This window comes from Fukomys damarensis, unplaced genomic scaffold (genome assembly GCF_012274545.1).
Source record: "Fukomys damarensis isolate Sample0158 unplaced genomic scaffold, DMR_v1.0_HiC HiC_scaffold_27, whole genome shotgun sequence".
In the NCBI taxonomy this organism is placed as follows: Eukaryota; Metazoa; Chordata; class Mammalia; order Rodentia; family Bathyergidae; genus Fukomys; species Fukomys damarensis.
The window spans coordinates 14,812,478-14,832,643 of record NW_022900939.1 but is presented as its reverse complement, the minus strand read 5'-3'; the positions used below and the strand labels follow the sequence as shown (position 1 = coordinate 14,832,643).

The 20,166-nt window shown below is 41.3% G+C and overlaps 1 protein-coding gene across 6 annotated transcripts in view; it reads right to left on the bottom strand.

The window, feature by feature from the left end:
• The window catches only part of Slc1a2 (solute carrier family 1 member 2), a 139,693-nt gene that overhangs the window by 57,150 nt on the left and 62,377 nt on the right, over positions 1-20,166 (bottom strand). The window contains exon 1 of one of the 6 annotated variants that reach the window (XM_010612581.2): positions 7,550-7,568. The exons of the other annotated variants lie outside the window; for them this stretch is intronic. The gene's annotated coding sequence lies outside the window, so the exon portion shown is untranslated. Of the gene's footprint in view, positions 1-7,549; positions 7,569-20,166 lie in introns of those variants that run through there. 6 annotated transcript variants of the gene reach the window in all.

Genomic DNA, 20,166 nt, shown 5'->3' with positions numbered 1-20,166 from the left:
AAAAAAAGTGAAAAAAAAAAAAAAAAAAAAAAGACAATGGCTTCCTTCTCATGGAGTAGATGCTGAAGAGGGAAAACGTTAAGTATGTAAATCTCATTTATTTATTTGGTACCAGGGGTCGAACTCGAGACCTTGTGCTTGTGAGGCAGGTGGTGGCACCACTGCACTAAATCCCTGGCCCCTGTAAATCTTTAATAAGTAGCAATCGGTGGCAGGAGAAAGGTAAAGGTGGTGGAGAATGGGACATAGGGAAGTAATACAATTTTATATCGAGTGCTCAGGTCAAGTTTCTGTGATAAAGGAACATTTAAACATAAACCTGGAGGAAATGAGGGGTCTCCTCAAATTAATTATGCAGTTTGCCCATAGCTTAGCAATTAAAGAGAACAGATATATTATAGAAATCTGTATATCCATCCTAGAGCCTAAAGGTCTCGCTAGATGCAACGCTGATGTTTACATGTTGGATTTTAGCAAAGACACTAACTCAAATGAAAAGTCAGACAGGTACTTCTGGGCCCTGTTAACATCATGAATATGATGGGGTTTGGATGACTGTTCCCAGCTCACAGGGGAGAAATGGTTACTGCAAGGAAGTGAGTTGGACGCAAGAGAAGGCCTGAGGCTTCAGCAGCCTAAGGCTGTGCTTCCAGGGAAATGAGTAAAGAAGGCAGGATTTGGGCTGGTTAGGTCCCCTGGATTAATTCAGTAATTCACTTCCAGTTTGCATACTTATGCCTTTATTAATATTCCCTACATCCTATGGCTACAGAGATGGAACAAAGCAATTAAACACGTAGGCTACACCAACTCAATAGAGCTCCCTGACACTGTCGGTCACCTCTATTTCTGAGTACTTCCTGGGAGGAGGAGTTATCTATGAAATTCTTTAACACCAGAAGTTTTAGTAGGCCAGCTCAGCCAGATATCTCTGATGGCTTCCATTGCCCAAAAAAGTAAGGCTGCATGATGGAAACAGCTGTTAGGATGATTAAAATCTTGAACAATGAGCCTATAATTTTCTTCAGGCTTAGCCTCTCTATTGAATTATTTAAACAACTGTTAATTTTGCAATTCTTGCCCTGTTTCTTCTCACACAAATCCATGTGAGTTCTGTTTCAATGGAATGCTTAGCTTATCGTGCAAATAACCCTCTGTGACTCAAAAGAGACCATGTAGTGCAATGGGCCTGATGCAAAATTTTCAACTATTCTCAGAATGTGCTTTTCATTAGCATTTGATTTTCCTCACTCTGCCAAGAGCCTCTAATAACAGGCTCATTAGATGCAGTGCTGGAGTCAGACTTCCTGTTGCACGCTCCACTGTCACCTCATCTGGCACCAATTGTTTTTTACTCCTTCACTGGCTGAATGAGGTGGCAGCAGAACATTCCCCCAGGGAGCCTAAAAGCAACTGGTGCGTTTGGCCCAGAGGACATGAAATCTGCAGTGGGCCTCATGCATCTGCTCTTCTACTGCCCAAGTTTGAACCTAGGCCTGAACCTAAGGAAGCACAGGGGGGCCATGCAGATGGCCAGAAATTGCCCCTGTGGGAAATATCAGGTCAGACCCTCCAGAACGACAATGATGCTTGTTGAAGGGACTTTCCCCTATGCAGTGTGTTTGATTAAAGAGACTGAAAACACCACTGATGTCAGCTTTGAGTACTGGGTACCATGCAGTGCTGATTACAACTAAGACTATCTCATGTGTAGCATTTCCCCAGCTCCTCAAAGAACAACCTCCTTGCTATAACAGGATTTGAAACTCTAAGACAGCCTGGCATTTCCAATAGCCTTTGAGTCCTTCCATCCATGCTAGATCCTACAAACTCTGACTTAACCATGTGGAGGGTGGAAGTATGGAGGGCCAAGATGTATGTCCTTCTCTTATAGCTCCATGTCCCCATAGGTCCTGTGAATGAGATCTAGGGGATCATAGCATAGAGAGTCTCTTCTAGTCCTCTCTTCTGTTTATTTGCCACCACTATGCCTATGTAAGCCACAAATACATTTTCCTGACGGTCCTCCTGTGAGGTACTCTAGACTTCACAAATGATATGTCCTTCTCCCTAAACCTTCTTGTAACCTTCTCTCTGAACACCTGAGGATTTGCCTAGAGAGCAGAGGTAACTGCTACTCCACATCATGTAGGGCTTGGACCTGGACGGCAAAATAAGACCCCATGAGATTGGAGGCCAGGATATCTGCATGTCAGTTTTAGGGCTGCTGCCGCCTGCTGGTATCAAAAACAGCACAAGGGTGGATGGATGTAAAGTCCCTGCTCATGATCACAAACAGAAGAGCAAAGTGCTACAAAATGGTAAAAATGCATTCTTAATGTGAGATATCAACAGGTTTTAGATACTGGTTTCAGGCCATTTTATATTTTAAGTCCTAAATTCTTAGTATGTAAAATATGAGAGTTAGATTAGAAAACCTTTAATGGCCTAAAATTCTATGATTCTATAATTCTCCATATAAGTAAAAAAAGGTATTAACAGCACTTCTAGAGATATAAGATTCCATTGTAGTTACCCATGGCTAAATATATTTTGAGTTTACCATGAGAAAAATTATTTCATTTACCATGAATGGCTACATCACATCCCTCCACAGTAAGAAAGAAAAGAGACAATCTGACAACAAATCAAATGGAAGTCTTTACTTGCATTTTTGCCTTTTCTATTTCTTCAACAAAAGCATGATTTTCTGGGATCAATAAAAGCTGGGTTGGGTCGACCATAGTCCACAATTCAGGCATGAACATCTTATTAACCTTCCATCACCCTTGAACAATTCTCAGTCCAGATTTCTAAGACAGGAACACAGGTAAACTGGAACTGGGGTCAGGCAACTGCCAAACTCACTATGAATCATTGAAGAACCACCACTATAATTCACGGTGGAACTGGAGAAGTGAATCTCAGAAATATTCAGGACAAAAACTGAGGGAAAGAAGTTCCTCCTTTCAGGCCAAGTGCAGGGGCAAATTCACTAATGACTTGAATGGCAAAAGCAGGATGGGCCTTTGAGTGTCTTCACATAATGGGCAGAAAGTATTAAGAGACAGAATTCTGAATGGGTGCATAAAATTTGTATGTGTTTTGCCTAGACATGGAAGCTAAAACACCAGCTCTACTGAGCAGCCTGTAGAAGTTAAGTTGATGGAATGCAATGACACAGTTACACGGCCTTTGGGTTCTGAGTTAAAAATCTCCCTATGCATCTATGGCTAGAGAAGACGTTTTATTCTCTTAAACAAACACATCCAGTTCACTGGGTCATTACAAAGTTCCTCTGAGAGAATATTCAGGAAAGGACCAATGGAGCATCTGATGAGAAAGTCCTAGGAAGGCCAGAGTGGGTGGGGCCTGAGAATTCCCACTACCCTCAACCTCAGTAGAATAACTAGACAAATTTTCAAAACACATCAGGAGTATAACTTTAAGTAGAAAACCTCTAGATTTTAGAGAAATTGTCACCAAGGGAGAGATTTAAACCAGCCTTGTTCCAAAGCATTTGCTTCTACCACCCTAAACAGAACTAAAACAGTGAGTCTCTATGACCTAGTGGAAGACTGGGTGGGGTTTTTGATCATCTCAAATTGGGAATCTCTTCTAAAAATAAGATTATGACAGGACCCAGGAATATACTGAGCAGCCCACTTCCCAATAGTATGTCAACTGTGAAATAACTGCTACTCATCCTTGGTCCATGGAACAACACAAAAACAAATCTGCAAACTTCATACAACTCCAGTAAACTGGAGAGATTCAGATAGTGTTCCCTAGGGTTTTGAGTCACAGGAAAATTGCCCCTATTTCCAGACAAATAAAGCAGTATTCCTTACAGCAAACCAACTACTCTGGCTGAAATTTCCTTCCCACCCTCCTTCCTGCTTTGGATTGCTGCACTTTTCAAGGTTGGCTAGTCAGCCTAGAAAGGAGAGGAAAAGTACATAATTAGATTTTTGTGCTTCAGGAAGGGAGAGGACCCCACTGAAGAAAGACAATTGCAAGATGTGACTAAGATACAGAGAAAGTTTCAGCTTTGCTCAGCTTTTGCAAGGTGCCCAAAGACTCTGGAGCTGGTTAAGTCCTTTCTTAGTCAGTATCCCAGCCACAGCCCTATCTGGAAATCTGACTGGGAAGATTCACTTTGGAAATCTCCAGTATTTCGAGAGAGAATTTCCCATGTATGACAGTAAAGGTCATATCTGTGCTAGCCACGGTCCTCAATGTTATGAGGCCATTGACTCTTGGAAAGGGAATGAAAGTTCATGATCTCTGGTAGAAGGATTTCATTTTGGAGGTTCCATACTTAGAGATACCGACACTTGACAACTGGATTCTAAGAAATTCTTCAGGACCAGAACATCTTCTCACATCCTCATCAATTTTCCCCAAAGGCCCTGTTGACTGAGCCTACACTGAAGCAAAGGGGCTTTAAGGTTGCAGGTACAATTAAAGTTGCTTAATCAGTTGGCCTTGAGACGGGGAGATTAGTTTTGGATTATCCAGGTGGGCCCAATATAATCATCAAGTTGTTATAAGTGGAAGAGGGAAACAAGAGAGAGCCAACTTGAGAAATGGAAACATGAGATTCCGCCCAATATTGCTGGCTAAAGATAGAAGGGGCCATCAAACAAGGATTGTAGGAAGCTTCTAGCAGCTGGCAAAAGCAATGAAACAGACTATGCTCTAAAGCCTCCAGAAATGAATAACTCCATGCTTACACTCTGATTTTAGCTCACAGAGACCCATTTCAGATTTCTGACTTCCAGAACATTAAGATAATAAATCTGTCTTATTTTAAGCTTTTTGATTTGTGGTGACTGAGAGAGCAACAATAGCATTCGTTAATGCTAAATGCATTCTGCAGTATCTTCCTTTCTATCTGCAGAAAGCCTGAGGGATCAGGTGGTAGATACTGAATTACCTCTCAATACCCACTCATCTGCTATTTCTAAAAATCTGTTCAGAGAAGCAGCGTTTCTGCCAAATACTGGCTTCCCAGCCTCCTTTACACAGATATCAGCAAAAATCTTCTGGATCCCCCTCCTTCCTCCTACTTTCAGGGAGACCCAGGAAGCACAGAATAAAGCAACACCTCTCTCTCCTTGGCCAATAACTTGTTTAAAAAGGCAGAACAACATGATACCTCTAAATGGCATCCATCACCCAAAGAAGCATTTCAAGTCCTCCCAGAGAATCTGTGCCTTTTCTTAACTTTGGCTCCTTCTAATGAGCCATTACATTTGTGGCTACTGATCAGTCATTAAGTATTTAGTCCCTGCTGATTCCACAGGTCAACTCAGCTTGCTGAACACCCACTCAGGTTTTAACTAATTTTACAAGTAATTGATGGAGCCACTCTATTGCCACTGAAGAGGAGCCTTCCATCCAGAAGAATTCCTTCTGGAGAGAAGACTATTTCTCACACTGGTGACTTTATTGAGACAGAGCTCTGGAGGTGCTGATATAGCATAGTCCACAGTGGAATACAGTACATCCTTTCTAATTATCCATTTCTTCCCCTACTTCTTAACAGACAGTTATAGTTGATAATGCTTGCAGAATATATCATTTTCCTCTACTAGAATTGAAGTCTCACTGTTCTTACTTTGAATAAGCTTTTCTTAAGCCCCGCATCTACTTTTTATGACTGTGACCTTACATTGTACAGCTCATCCTATTTTTGTGGCTGGCTTCATGTCTAATACCTGCTCTGCTAGACTTCAGACTCTGGTAAGCTAGGGTAGTATATTGATCCCAAGTCCAGTATATAGATTTGCCCTTGGTACACATGGAGGATTTGTTGCAGGATCCCCAAGATACCAAAATCAGAGAATGCACACATTCCTTGTATGAAATGGCATAGCATTTTCATGATAACCTGAACACATTCTCCATCATATTTAAATCATCTCTAGATCACTTATAATACTTAATATACTGTGAATGTTATGTAAACACTTATTATATTTTATTGTTTAGGGATAATGGCAAGGGAAAAAAGAAAGTCTGTATATTCAGTATAGGCACTTTTTTTCCCCAAATATTTTCAATCTGTGGTTGGTTTAATGGATATGGAAGACCAACTACATTAGATGTGTAATAATTATTGAGGAACTACTGATTTGGAGTTACTACAGTGACCCAAGCCCAGTATCAAGGAGATGCCTCTGAAAAGGTGTTTCAGGAAATTTCTCTGCTCAAGTACTGGTTGGGAGGTTCCTCTTGTGGAGCTGGCTTTGGATAGAAGACTAATAAAGCACAAAGAAAGAATACATGAAAGTCCTTAGTGAGGAAGTACACCAGAAGCTTCAACTAACGTGTTGAGACCTTACCAAAGACACCAAGGGCTTTTAACTCCCACAAATGGTCAGGCTTTGACTTTTCTGCACTTCCTGAAGTCATTTAACAGCACCAAAGTCAGAAGCTCTGAAAATGGTGATAACAAACAATGCTAGTTTCAAGACTATCAACACGACTTGACTTCTAGGAAACTTAGGGTGAAAGCTTTCATCCCAAGGGCCTTGGAAGAAAGGCTTCTTCCCAATCAGCTTTCAAAATATTTGATTTATCACTGAGCATGCTGTCTTCCTGAATCTATGACTTATCTGCTTGGCTCTTAAATTATAACATCAAAGCAAGGATCACATCTTGATATTTGCTTAAATCTTCCATACGTATAATGCAAGGCATCTAATAGGAATTCAGTAAAAACTGGTGGATTGAGTTAAATGCTAAGACAAAATGTAGTAAGAGGGATTTGATAAGATCTACAGTGTTCATTAAAATGAGACACCTAGACTAAATACATGCTAGGCCTTGAGTTAACTCAGAAGCAGTAGGCTTCTGAGTTTGCTACCATGGGGCAATCCTGCCTTCTTTCTCTACCAACCCTCTCCCCATCCTCCCAAGGCTACATTTAGCACATGCTTAGATCATTGTCCCTTACTACTGAACAGATCCAACTCTGAGAAATGGATATGGTGCTTTACATAGAAAGAACACACAATAAAATTTCATTTTTTGCATTTTTATTCTTTTCTCCATACTTCCTTAGCCCATTGATTTAAACACATACTTGATGGGTTGTTCAATACCTGCCCAGCTGTTTTTTCCCAAGCATGCATTCTGCAGTAGGTCTCACCACATCCTCACATAGTCTATCAAGTATTCATCCCTTCATAGAGCTCTTTCTCAGCACTATGAAAATATAATCTTTTCTATATTGTTAGAATTATTCACTTAATATAAGGATTCCTTTTCTTTATTACTAAGCTTACTAAACAGTAATTTTAATAACATGATCTATAAAGGGCTGGATCAAGGTCACAAGATATTAGAGTGAGTTTCTTGTGGTCTTTCTAGCTAAGCAGTTTCATGTGTCCTTTCATTGAAACCTTTTCATTTACAATGATAAATTCCAACAAATTGTGAATTGAGTTTTTCTTAACTAAACATCAATGCACTTTCTTTCAACACTGTTATGGAAAGGAATCCAAAGTATTTACTTTCAGCTGGTCATGGTGGCACACACCTGTAATCCCAGCACTTGGGAGGCTGAGGCAGGAGGATCACTTCTGATGAGGCAGGAGTTTGAGATCAGCCTGGGCTACATAGTGAGTCCAGGTCAGTCTCAACTACATAGTGAGACCCTGTCTCAAAAAACAAACAAACAAACAAGGTATTTACTTTCCTGCGTTAGCAAAATCTATGGAGCATAATAAAATCTGAATAAAATAGGTAAATTTTTTCTTTTCTTTTTTTACAGTGCAAAGTCTTAAATTGTATGCATAATTTTGGGAATGTTAGCCCACATCATGATTTCTCCCTTCAACTGCTTCCCTCCCCACACAAATTTCACAGTCAATCTCTAGGAGTGCTTATAAACTGAAGCATAGCCCAGGGCCATTGTTATTATTGCTTTTAAAATTGAAATTATTTAACGTTTAACAGCTGGTTGAATGCAACACAAAACCCAGATTTCACTTTTCTATTAAAGTACTGGAAAGTTATAACTATTCTGGAACCTAGATTCCCAAGTGGCACCTATCAGCCAGAACTGTGACTGTCTTTTAAACATATCCATTTTCCAGTCTGGCGCAGTCCCTACTAAGTCCCTATTACTTCTTTGACACCAATACCAAGGTTGATTCAGAATGTATTATCAAGTCTTCACTGCTGTTTTTCTGAAGGAAGTGTTAAGAGGAAGTAAACTATCTTCTTGTGTCATGTACATACCTGCCTGGTTCTGGTTAAATTAACAGACCTTGCCCCACAGAGTCCCACCATCGTACAGATGGGAGCTTTCTCTGTATGCTTAGATGAAATCCCCAAACAAGGAGTAAATATTTACTCACTCAGCTACGAAGTTAGTATGAAGTGGTTTAACTGAGTGAATCATATTGTTGCTATTAAAGATGTCACATAATTTACAATTTTGACCCTGGAGACAAGTGTGAAAACAAAAGCAAACACCTTCCAAAGAGCAGGCAGAGGCAGTATGTGAATACTCAATGAAGGACTCATTACAGGTGATGGAGATGTCATGGTGTTCTCTGCAGTCTCATTATCAATGGCCCCAAGATTAGATCTCTAGAGTGATGACTCAGTATGTGCTAAAACACTAAGACATGACATCAGTCTTTTCTTTACAAGTCTACAGTGGGAAGGCAGGATGTGCAGGTTGGTGACTTGGACTCAGCCTGTAAAGGCTGGCTAAACACAGTGTTTGGAAACATCTCTAAATATAGACACTGCGCAATGTGAGAAATGACTATTAGTCATTTTACAGCTGAAGGATCAGGGATACGTAACCTGCATATTGTCAAGTAGTCAGGAAAGGGCAGAGCCTGGATTTATTCTCTGGTTGGTTTCCATCCAAGCCCAATTCCTTTTCACTACAACACAGTGTCTACAAAACTTTAAGAACATGGTGTCTACAGAACTTCAAGCTGAAAATAATGTTCTTAGATATTTCTTTAGTTGCTACATCAAAGACTTGAACTTCAATTGTCCCAAGAAGGGTGTATGTGTGTGTGTGTGTGTGTTTGCACGCGTGTGTGTGCAGAAGCAAGACTGTTGTTTTGTATTGTTTTGTTCAAAACAAAATGTTTGTCAAACCAGCTTCTCATACTTGATTCTCACCACCACACCCAACCTCAATCTTACTGCGGCTAATTTGTCACAAATATCCACAAAACTTACTTACACAAGCAGCATTCCCCCAAGATGCTGAGCATAGAAGTAGCCTTGGGCCAAATTCTTTCAAACTCTAGCCATAGCAACAGTAATTGCACAAGCAAAGACAGCAAGATGAAGTAACAGGGAGCTAATTATCCAAGGTCCCAGAGCTCCTCTGGCCTATAATTGCCCCTCGCCACTGGTTCTCAGACCATGTTGACAACTCGAGCGAAATGGGTACACCACTTCACTTAACTCTGTGCTGAAGGCAATGTTCAGAAACTGATTTTTAATCTGAGAGTTTCCTCTGGGTGAAATGAGGTGTCATTTTTTTAAAGGAAAGAAGATACTGTCTCATGTTGGGACTAGGATCCTAGCAATAATGCAAATAAAATTCCACCCAGTCCCTTCAGATTCTTTCCAAAGAAGACACGGAAAAAAAGATTTCTTAAAGTTCTCTGCCTAGATCCTTAGAAGGTGGCTAGACAGATTAATTCATTAATGGTATGTTCTTGTTTAAATCTTAAAAGTTTTTAACTGCTAGGTAAAAATATAAAAATTGTGCTTATGCTATAGAGTACCATGTAATGTACATGAATACATCATCTAAGACTTACATCAGGTTAAGCACATTTCTTTCCATAAACTTCGATCATGTCTTCATGGTAAAAAAAAAAAACAAAACCCACTCACAATCCTTTCTTCTAGCCTTTTGACTATACAGTAAATTATTGTTATCTGTGCTCTTTAATAGCTGCGATCACCCAATGGATTCTGTCAAACAGTACTGATTACACCAGTGATGGTGAACCTGTTTGATCTTTCAGTGGTACAAACAACCTGCTACAGCACATGTGCTATGGATTTGACTCCACTGGATTACACTGTTATCAGGCACAGAGCATCCCAGCTCTGTGGTAAGTGACTTCCTTTGCTTGATTCTCTGTAATCAATAATTCTATGGGAGGAGACAGGGTGAGCAAAGTACTATTATTGTCCCCAATTTATGAACAAGGCATTAAGGGGACTAACATGCTTAAAATCACCTAGTAAACCACATAACCACAGAGCCAAAACTACATTTATTGAACAACAAAGCCAATGTTTTTAAACTTTATATTCGAGATCTACAATGCCAAGTGAAACACTCCATCTTTTGGTCTCATATTTGAATTTACCAGCATTTATAGCAGGGCTGTAAATCACAGCCTATCACATGGCCAACAAGCCAAAAATATTTAGTATCTGGACTTTCACAGAAAAAGTTTACTGACCTTTAGCTTAGTAAACCAGATCCCCAATTTTTCATTTTGTTTACTGAAATCGCCTAAGTATCTGTAACTTATCCAGGATTCAACAGCTTACTTTTGATTTGTGAATGTCTTTCTTTGCACTGCTTTATATAAATGATTCTGAGTGATGACAGCTAGAAATAAGTGTGAAAAAAGGAAAATGAAGAGCTAAAATATTGTGGTTGTACAATATCCATGTCCTGGATCAATACAGAACTGGTGGCTAACCAAAATCCAGGGAGGGTTTTTCCAGAATCCGGTGAAAAGAATTTACACTGAGTGTAGACAAAAGTCCCATGGGTCTCTGTATTCACAGTGATGGGGAATTAAAAGGAAATCCTCTTATCAGCATGCAGCCAAGCTGAAAACTAGGTATTTAGGCAGCTTCCAGCTCACTAAGCCAGGAAGAATAGTGACAAAGGGGGTTGTCAGTAAGTACTTGTCTTATTCTTGTTTTCAAATGTAGTGAGGGGTGTTTGGGAATCATTGTATAAAACAGACACTTGAGTCATCTTCATAACAGGGAGTTCTCATGAGTCACATAACACCTGCTGGCTGGTCCCAAGTCAGATCTTTCCACTCCTAGGCATGCCAAGAATCTTAGCCATTCCATCATTACTCTACCCAGTTTGGTATGAGCACTATCTTACTATACCTATTTGCTAAAATGTATACCAAATATACCAGATACCTATAAGATAGCGTCCTCCAAGGCTGTGTAAGGGTCATAGGGAATAGCTGCAAACTTCAAAACTGCTTCCAGCCTCCTTTATAGATTTGTGCATCCACCATTTCTTATATGAGCCGAGATTCACCTATAAAATGAGGTATCTGAGTTGATACCTCTGCAGTGCCTTACGGCTCCATGATTATGTGGAGGGGATCAGTCATACAAAAGTAATCCTAGAGCACAAAAATGCTGACCTATAACTCAAAGCTCACTATATCTAATCATTCAATTAATGTTATTATAATATCATCAACGTTCTCATTATTATAACCTTGAACTATGGCAATTATAATAATGGTAATAGTAATAGCCAGCATTGGTCGCATAGTTTGTGTGTGACAGATCTTATGTGTTAAAATCTCTAGAACATATGGGAGAAGAAGATTCTGTTCTCTGCACAGGCCAAGGGTAAAAAGATAGCCATGGGCCAAACCCAGCCCACTGAGTTTCTATAAATAAAACTTTATTAGCACACAGGCCAGCCTATTGTTTATCTATCGTTTGTGATTCCTCCTTCACTCCAAGAACAAATTTGAATAGTTGAAACAGAAATCTTAAAATATTTGTTATCTGTCCCTTTAAAAAAAGACTTTCTGACTACTACTACTACTACTAATACTACTGCTACTCTACACACACACACACACACACACACACACACAGACCCTATGTCACTTATCTGGTGTCTGCTTGCTAGTCTTTTGGTTCTAGCCTATTGACCTCCCTCCTCAACTCCTCTCCTTATGATTTGAGACAAATGCCCTCTCAGGCTTGGTGAATCAGGATACTCCACTCTATCACCACAGTCATGGGCAGGTATTTAGACCAAGTCGACCCCCAGCAGGAGTCAGTCATAAGACTTTTTCTAGAAATAGTAGTAGGGAGAAGTTTTCTTCTGCTGAAATTTCTGAGCTGCTAGGGGGCAAGTCCACAACTTTCAGTAGACTGCGTGGAAAACACATGCCTGTGTTTGAAGACAAAGAGACACGGAAGCAAAATGAATCTTGATGATATGAGTTTAGCCTCTGGAACCAGCTATGCCAGAAGCTACCTCTAAATTTTCCAGCTAACTTAAGTAATATGGCCTCTTCACTTAAGTAAGGTTAAGTTAGGCAGCTGTCACTTGGAATTAAAACAAAGAAATCTTTTGAAATCGAGATAATTTTCCCCACTAAGAGCTGTAGAATCCTCAGCAACTCACTCTGAACCCCGAGAGCCTCAGTTTCCTTCTCTGTACAAGACTGTAGAGAAGAATAAATGAGATGCAGTAATTTCTGTTAGATGTCCACGACCTAGCAGTAGCTGAAACTATCCTTTCCACTTCCCTCCTTTTCTCTATGGCCACCGCTGAAATAAAGAAATGCTTTTAAAAGAAGTAATCCTCTGAAAGAGACAACATAAAGCTCAGTCTAAAAAATAACTTTCAGACTTCCTAGAAAACTCCACAGACCCTTAAGCGGGACTCAGCATTTCTGGCCTCTTTCGTAACAAGTCATGTAAAGGTCTTCTTAGCCCCATGTGCCCTTCTGGCTTACGACGTGAAGGCTAAGGTCTGGGTGAAATTATGTAAATATGTTTCTGGGAAATCAACAAAGCAAGCAGGGACCAAACGAAGAAGGAAACCAGCAGTCTGTCACCATGACACCTGCAAAAGCCAGAAACTATAAGATAAAATAAGATAGAGTTGAGTTTGTTTGGCTGAGAGTGGGAGAAGGGATTGCAGAAATGGTATGTCAGGATGCAAAATACCCAAAAGGGGGCTGGGACTGTACTAGAGCAGGGCCCCCCGCAAGCCTGTATTATCCTCTTCATTGCTGCTCCAAGGAAGGCCCAAGATTCAGGATGTGGGGCCACAGATACAGAGGGGGACAGACAGGAGACACTGAAACTGCAGTTGGCAGGAATGGAGGGAGGTGGGGCTTGGGCTGGCACAATTTTGCCAATACGTATGGAAGTATTGACTCTCAGTACCAACAAGTGAAAGTATATTTTGACTACTAGCTGCATACTAGCCTTGAAGGAAACACATTTCTGAAATAGTCCTACTAATGAAAATGTCTGACATTATGTTAAAAACACATATGGCAAGCACCACCAGCAACATAAGAAAAATGCCTTGATTGCCTTAGAAGTCAGGACAAAGTAAATGAAACATAAATGTTTGCACATCAAACTGACCAAATATATATTTTTAAAATGGATAATGTTTATGATTTGCAAAGACATGAAAGTTTAACACAGGAGTCCAAACTAGTACTGAGAGGGAGGAGAGTTTGGCAGTTTCAACAAAAATGTTATGTAGGCAATGTACTTTGGCACACAAATATATTTTCTTAATATCTAGCCTTGAAAAATGTGTATGTGTGATCACAAAGACATGAATTCTTCATAGAACAGTTTGTAACAGGAGAACCTGAGAAATAACCTAATTCCATCACTGGATGGGTGGTTAAATAGCATTACATTCTGATGCCTACAAGAGACCTTGGATGTGTTAAAAAGAAAGCTGTATCCCTGCATACAGTGACACAGAAAATATCCAAGAGACATCTTTAAGTGTACGCTAACAATTGTGCATGCACAGGGATACTCCTGATGCAGAAATTTATATAAAGAAATTTATAATAGGCAGAAATTCTAGAAGGAGGGAAAAATTGTAGGGGTTACTGCCAAAGAGGAAGAGGATTTTAGAGGCAGGTGGGTAAACAGAGCTCTGTATATATTTTATAGGTGTCTTGGGGCAGGTTTTTATTTTTAAAATAGTGCTATGTTCATGTATTATGACGTTCCATTTGCAAAATGGCGACTTAGCCACCCAAAATGGAAAATGCACACACATATATATATGATACATATATATCATATATATAATATTAATTTTATAAAAGCCAAGGCTAAGAAGTTATAATTTACAAAGGAAGTCCCCAAGGATGTAATAAGCTCCAGATGAGAAATTTACTCCCAAGCTCACCTGGTGCAGACCCTAAAGATAATGATTCTGCATTAAACAATTCTGGGTTTTATGCTTGAGAACCAAAGAAAACAGTCCAACACAGAGCAGGTTTGTCTCTCTCAGAGGGAATGCACTTCTCAGTAGAGGTACTGTTTCCTTTTCTTTTTTTCAAAAGGAAGGACAGCATATTAATTGCTAGGGTGATTTCTAATTTCTTTTCACAGTCTCTTTTAAAATCAGAGGAAATGCAGGATCCCTTTGCCTCACCTTAATCCCACCCATCGTTTTTCAATAACAGAGGCAGTTACAGCCCATTCACATTGGAGTTCATGCATCTGAAGATTCTGAGCCCTGTACAGATCCTGACCACTGTGTTCAACCTCTGGGATGTCTTTTCCAGAATGGAGTAATCATGACAGGAACTGGAATTTGCAGGTGCGATTTCTACTGACATCCTGCTCTTACACTTCTTGGGTCCTCAGACAAGGCACAGAACCTACCCATGCTGATGTGCCAGAGTGGTAGCTCCCAGTGTTCAAATGGGGATAATCCATCATCTATGGACCTGGCCTTTCCATTTATACACACACAACCATACACACACACACACACACACACACACAGCTCTGGACGGCTTCTGCCTTAACCTCTACTGCAGTGCACATTGCTGCAATCATTTCACAGCGGATGAAATGTTCAGTATTCAAGGTATGTAGCTGCGAAATGGTCTTACTGAGAATTCAGATCATCTCTTTGCATCAGTAAGAAGTCATGTTTTTGCACCTGTGTTACGCTTCACACCCAGAATGTCCTCCAAAAGCCTCATGTGTTCAGAGGTTGGGCTTTTGGGCATGACTGACGGTGCTGTGTGGGTACTGTACTCACTGGTGGACACATCTATCAATGAATTCAGAGTTTAACGCACTGCAGGGAGGTGGGGCCTGGGCAGAAGAGGCTGACACCCTGTGGGTGTGACCTGCAAGGGTACAGCTCCTCCCTGGAGCCTCCCTTCACACTCCCTTCCTGGCTGCCATGACAGAACAGCTCTCCTCCACCAAACCTCTCCACCACCCCTTCCTGCCTGGGAGCCAGCTAACCACAAACTGAAAACATGAGCCAAAACAAACCTCTCCTTTAAGTTGTGGGGTGTTGGGTACCAGTGATGAGAAAGTGACTCAGAATCTGAACCCCAAACACGTCTAAAAGTTGTTCATTCAATTCATCCATCCTTTCAAAAGATATTTTTTGGGCATCCATCCTGAGCTTGGCTCTGTTCTACAAGCTGCAGATACAGACGTGAACGCCTAGAGATTTATCATAAGCAAGAAGATAATAAACAAGTAATTAATGTCATATGGGAATAAGTGCTACAAAGAATAACAAGCAATGTCATATTGAGTGGGACAGACAGTGACAGGGGATATTTAATACAAGGTGGTCTGGAAGTGACACTTCATCAGTGATTTAACGAAAGTAAGAGTGATGGTGTTAGAATCTTGTGAGGAAAGTATTCTGAGAGGGAAAAGCATGTGCAGTAACTCCCTCTGAAAATGCACATTCAGACAAATTTCCTGTATCATTTCAGATTTGCTCAAGATTCCTGGTTATGACCCTCTGTTTTACTCTGCTCCTGATACAGGAGATTGAAAAGGCTGAATTCTGGATGCCGTTCCTCATGTGGTAAAAGACAGACAAAAAGAAAGCTAAACACCTTCTGCCAACAATCTGTTGGTTCTGAATCTCCAAAAGAATGGAGATCCTTCCTGCTACTTGGGCTTGAGAAATTTACCCGAGGCAGTGAAGAAAGCAATGAGTCTGCTCACTGCTCTAAGGTCTGTAACAGGAAATGGTTCAGAGTCCTGGGTGCACTGGCTGGATCACACTCCACTGTACTCTGAGCTGGAAGTGACCCAGAGGTGCTTGGGCCCCCAGAAGGTAGTAAGCAACTTGATCCATTCGATTCAGCTTAGCAGCTCTGTTTCAAGCAGTGAGCTCAACATAACTGACATGTATTTTTAGTCTCTAAGTTGAATTTTAAATGCCCCAAGACAGAAAAACATAGCCATTAAGTATCATACATAAGGTAATTTAAGTATCATGATTGACCCAAGAAACCCACCCCACGGTGCCTGGCCTGTTTCCCACGCCAGGTCACCCACGCCAACACAGGCTCTCCCCGTTAAGTCTGTCACACCTAATAACTCCTGCTAACTACCAGGGTTCCAATTACAGCCATACCATAAAACACTCCATAAACTTCGTGGAGCTCCTGCTTTTACAAAATCACTCACACTTGCTTCCTCTCTCCCTCTGGCTCTGCACAGCCCCTTCCAGCTCCCAGAATCTTCTGCTGAGCCTGAAACCACCCCAGCCCCTCACCTGTCACCACACTGTCTGATGATGGCTGATTTTCCTCCCTGTTCTCCGTGTCCCTGTCATGACACCGTGCAGGACCACTGGAGCTGCTGCTGACTGGTGGGGACCAGGCCAGAGGCAGCTGGGTGAGAGGGAGCTGGAGGTCACCTCTCTGCACCGAGGGCATCAGGAAATACACATAGTGGTCAAAGGCTGAGGTACCAGGACTAACTATACCCCCCTTGCCTACCAGGCTCTGTCCACATCTCTAGGAGAAAGAAATCATTTTATTGTTTCTTTGTTTTTTTCAGATTACACAACTAACATGCACTTTTCTGCCAAAAGATATAAAATGACAGTGAAAATTATCAATCAGTCCCACAGCAAGGAAAATCTAAGTAATACTCAATATTTGTACCAAGGATTATCTTTAACTATTTTATATTCATTTAAACTCACTGATTCATTTAAACTTCACAACCACTCTATAAGGTTGGTGTTAGTTTGAGACTCATTTTGCAGATGAGAATGCTAAGGCACAGAGAAATTTAGTAACTCACCTGAAGGCTCACAGTTAAGAAGAGAAGCTGGGATCTGGACCCAGAACGTTTTTCATGAAACTCAGCCATGACAGCTTTCCAAAGGAAGCATCCAATCTCCATCCCAATGCCTGTTGAGCTGGCATAGACCAATCCTTTACCTACACCCTTAGCCTCCTTGGAATATCCTTTCCCCTGTCAGCTCTCCAACTTCTTGTGAGCTCAGTAGGCTGTGAAGAGGTAGGGCCTGGTCAGAAGAGGTGGTCCCCTGGGTCCATGACCCAGAAGGGTAATCAGCTTCCCTGGCTTCTCTGTTTCCTGGCCACCATGACCTGAACAGCTTTCCTCCACAAGACCCTTCCACCATCACCTCTGGGCTCTTGAAACCAGCCAACCATAGACTGAAAATATGAGCCAAAATAAACGTCTCCTTGGAAGTTGTGGATGATGCATATTTCGTCCCAGCCTTGAGAAAGTAACTAAGACATGTGTGCATGGGGTTGAGAGGGTACAATGACTGACAGCAAGTGGTTTGTCCCAGTGGCAGAAACATAATATATAAAGCAAGAGCAATTAACAACAGAAGATATGAGAAGACTCTAGGCTCCCTGAGGGCAGGTTCTTATTCTGTTCTCTGGGGACTCACAGGAGGCATTCAGCAAGTGTTTGTTGAGCGACTGAAAGCATTAGATAGTAAGAATCTTAGCTGATAGTGCTTTTTTTCTTTGCAAGAAATATGTTGCTTTGGAAGTTAACTATTTCACAGCCCGAGTAAAAGCTAAGGAGATTAGCTCTCCACCTGGGGAAGTAAACAAGAATAAAAGACCTTAAGCAGGATAAGGCTTATGAAACAACCCCTTCTGAGGGAGACAAATTAAGAAAAGTCAGATACAAAGGAGCTAGAGAGACAACAGAAGCATGAGGGTTTCTTAGAACTGTCCCTAAGTGATTCTCCTAGTCTGTCCTTGCCAGACTGACTTCTGAGACCCTTTCTCTATTTTAGTGGCCTTTGGACCACTTTAAAGACAATAATGAATTATAAGTAGGTTACATCTCGTAGGCAATATCCCAATTCAGTAATAGTGGCTGCTTGCAGCAATGTGTTGAAAAGGATTCTGAGGCTAAATCTAGATTCAGACTGAATGAGTTCTAGGATTTATCAGCAAGGCCACATACGTTCCCATCTTTGCTACCTTTCTTTTCTATCCTTTGGTTTCTTACATAGATGAAAATAAAGTTTAAAAACCAGGGCCAAATAAAAAGGGAGAATCACGCAGGGATCAAAGGTGCAAAGAAAATCAAAGGGCAACAGACCAAAAATTCAGATGTCCTCTTCTTAAGAAGCTTGCAGAGCTGACTTCCTAGTCTCAGCTTCCCCTCCTCTGCTGGTTACTCCACTCCCTTTGAAAGGGAAAAGAGGGAAGGGCCCTGCTCCTCCAGATTCTCACTGCCCCTGGCTCCAGGTAGCCACCAGGGATCTGAGAAGTCCCACTCTCTCCCATAGCAATCATAAGTATCTAGAGAACTTGGGTTATTAGAAATCAGATGCTTCTCTCTCACAGGACATCCGACCTGATGCCAACATTTCCAGCATTTGCCTCTGAGATTTCCTATTTGCTGCAGGCCTTCGAAGGGAGAGAGAAAATCATACACCGTTCTTGGGCTCAGTGAGCTTAGTATTTAACAGTGGACAATGCTATTCAAACCTGTCCCATACTTATTTTTTCACGCAAGGGGGAAAAGTGCTCCATCATCAGATGGATATATATATGGGGTGGTTGTGAACAGGGGCTGCTGAGACAGAGATTTAGGTACAAATCCCAGTTCCAACCCCTTAACAGCTAAGAAACCACAGGTGACCTCAATGTCCTCAAGACCTTTTTTCACCTCTATGACATGAAAGCCCTGAATGGGGTCACCCATGGAAAGCACTCAGGACAGCAGCCAGTTCGTACCAAATAACTACCTTCTAAAGCTCACCAGGACATTCCGGAGGCCCAAAATGGTTTTCGGGAAATGCAAACTAATAGTCAAAACATAAGAGGACATCTCCCAGACCCTAGAAGATAAATGAGTTTCTGCTTTTAATTCTTCTTGTTCTAGCTGCTTATTCACAGAAGAAGAAACCAAGAGACCCTCTTACTCTACCTCGTTGTATCTTACAAAATGTGTAGGTGAACGCCGGTACCTATACTGGCACCCCGCTACATTAATTAAACATCTATACTGAGTCCAGCCTGGGGCTAGGTGCATCAGAGACTGATTCTTCTTCCACTCCTTGTAATAACCCAAAAGGTACAAATATTTACCCCATATTAGTCAAGCAAGTAAAGAGAGGTTGACACTAATAAATTCATATAGCTAATATACTGCAAAGCTGGGATTCAAACTCAGGTGTCTCCAACCAACTCATTCTCCTTGGCTCCTCACCTGAGCCAGACCTGAGCCACTGCCACCTGGGGATCCTTCCAAAGTATTACACACCGAGAAAAGATGTCATTCTTGCTCTTCAGGGTAAGATTCCAAAAGATGCGGCTTCGGGAACAGGCCCTCTGATGACTTTCTCAAATATTTCTAGCTGCCTGTTAAGCCTAATGAGGAAGCTGCTTCGGCTGAGGCTAGGCCTCTCTCTGGTCTGGACCTACCAGGCTCTGAAGTCCCTTCCACTCATGGCCAGAAAATATCATGGAAAGAACCAAATATTCCATTGTTCCAAATACCCTAACCCACAAACCCACCATCTCTGAGAGGCCACATGAAAACCCACCAGTACTTTTACTTCCTTTTAGAGATTCACTCTCCTCAGCCAATAGAATCCACTGACCCAGTCTTTGCTCTAGAGATGAACAATGGCAATATGTATATGCTAGCGAACATTTAGAGGGTACTTACTCTAAGTCAAGTACTATTCTCCAGTAATTCAATGAAAGCGATGCCATATTAATCCACTTTGCAGATGAGAACAGTGAGGCTTAGAAGAGGGTCAGGTGGGTTAATACTGATCGGCTAGCTGGTTGATGTTAGAGAGACTACAAACCAAAAAGGCTTTATGGGGGAGACCTGGCTGCCCTCTCTGCGCGATGCTTTCCCAGCGAGGTTGGT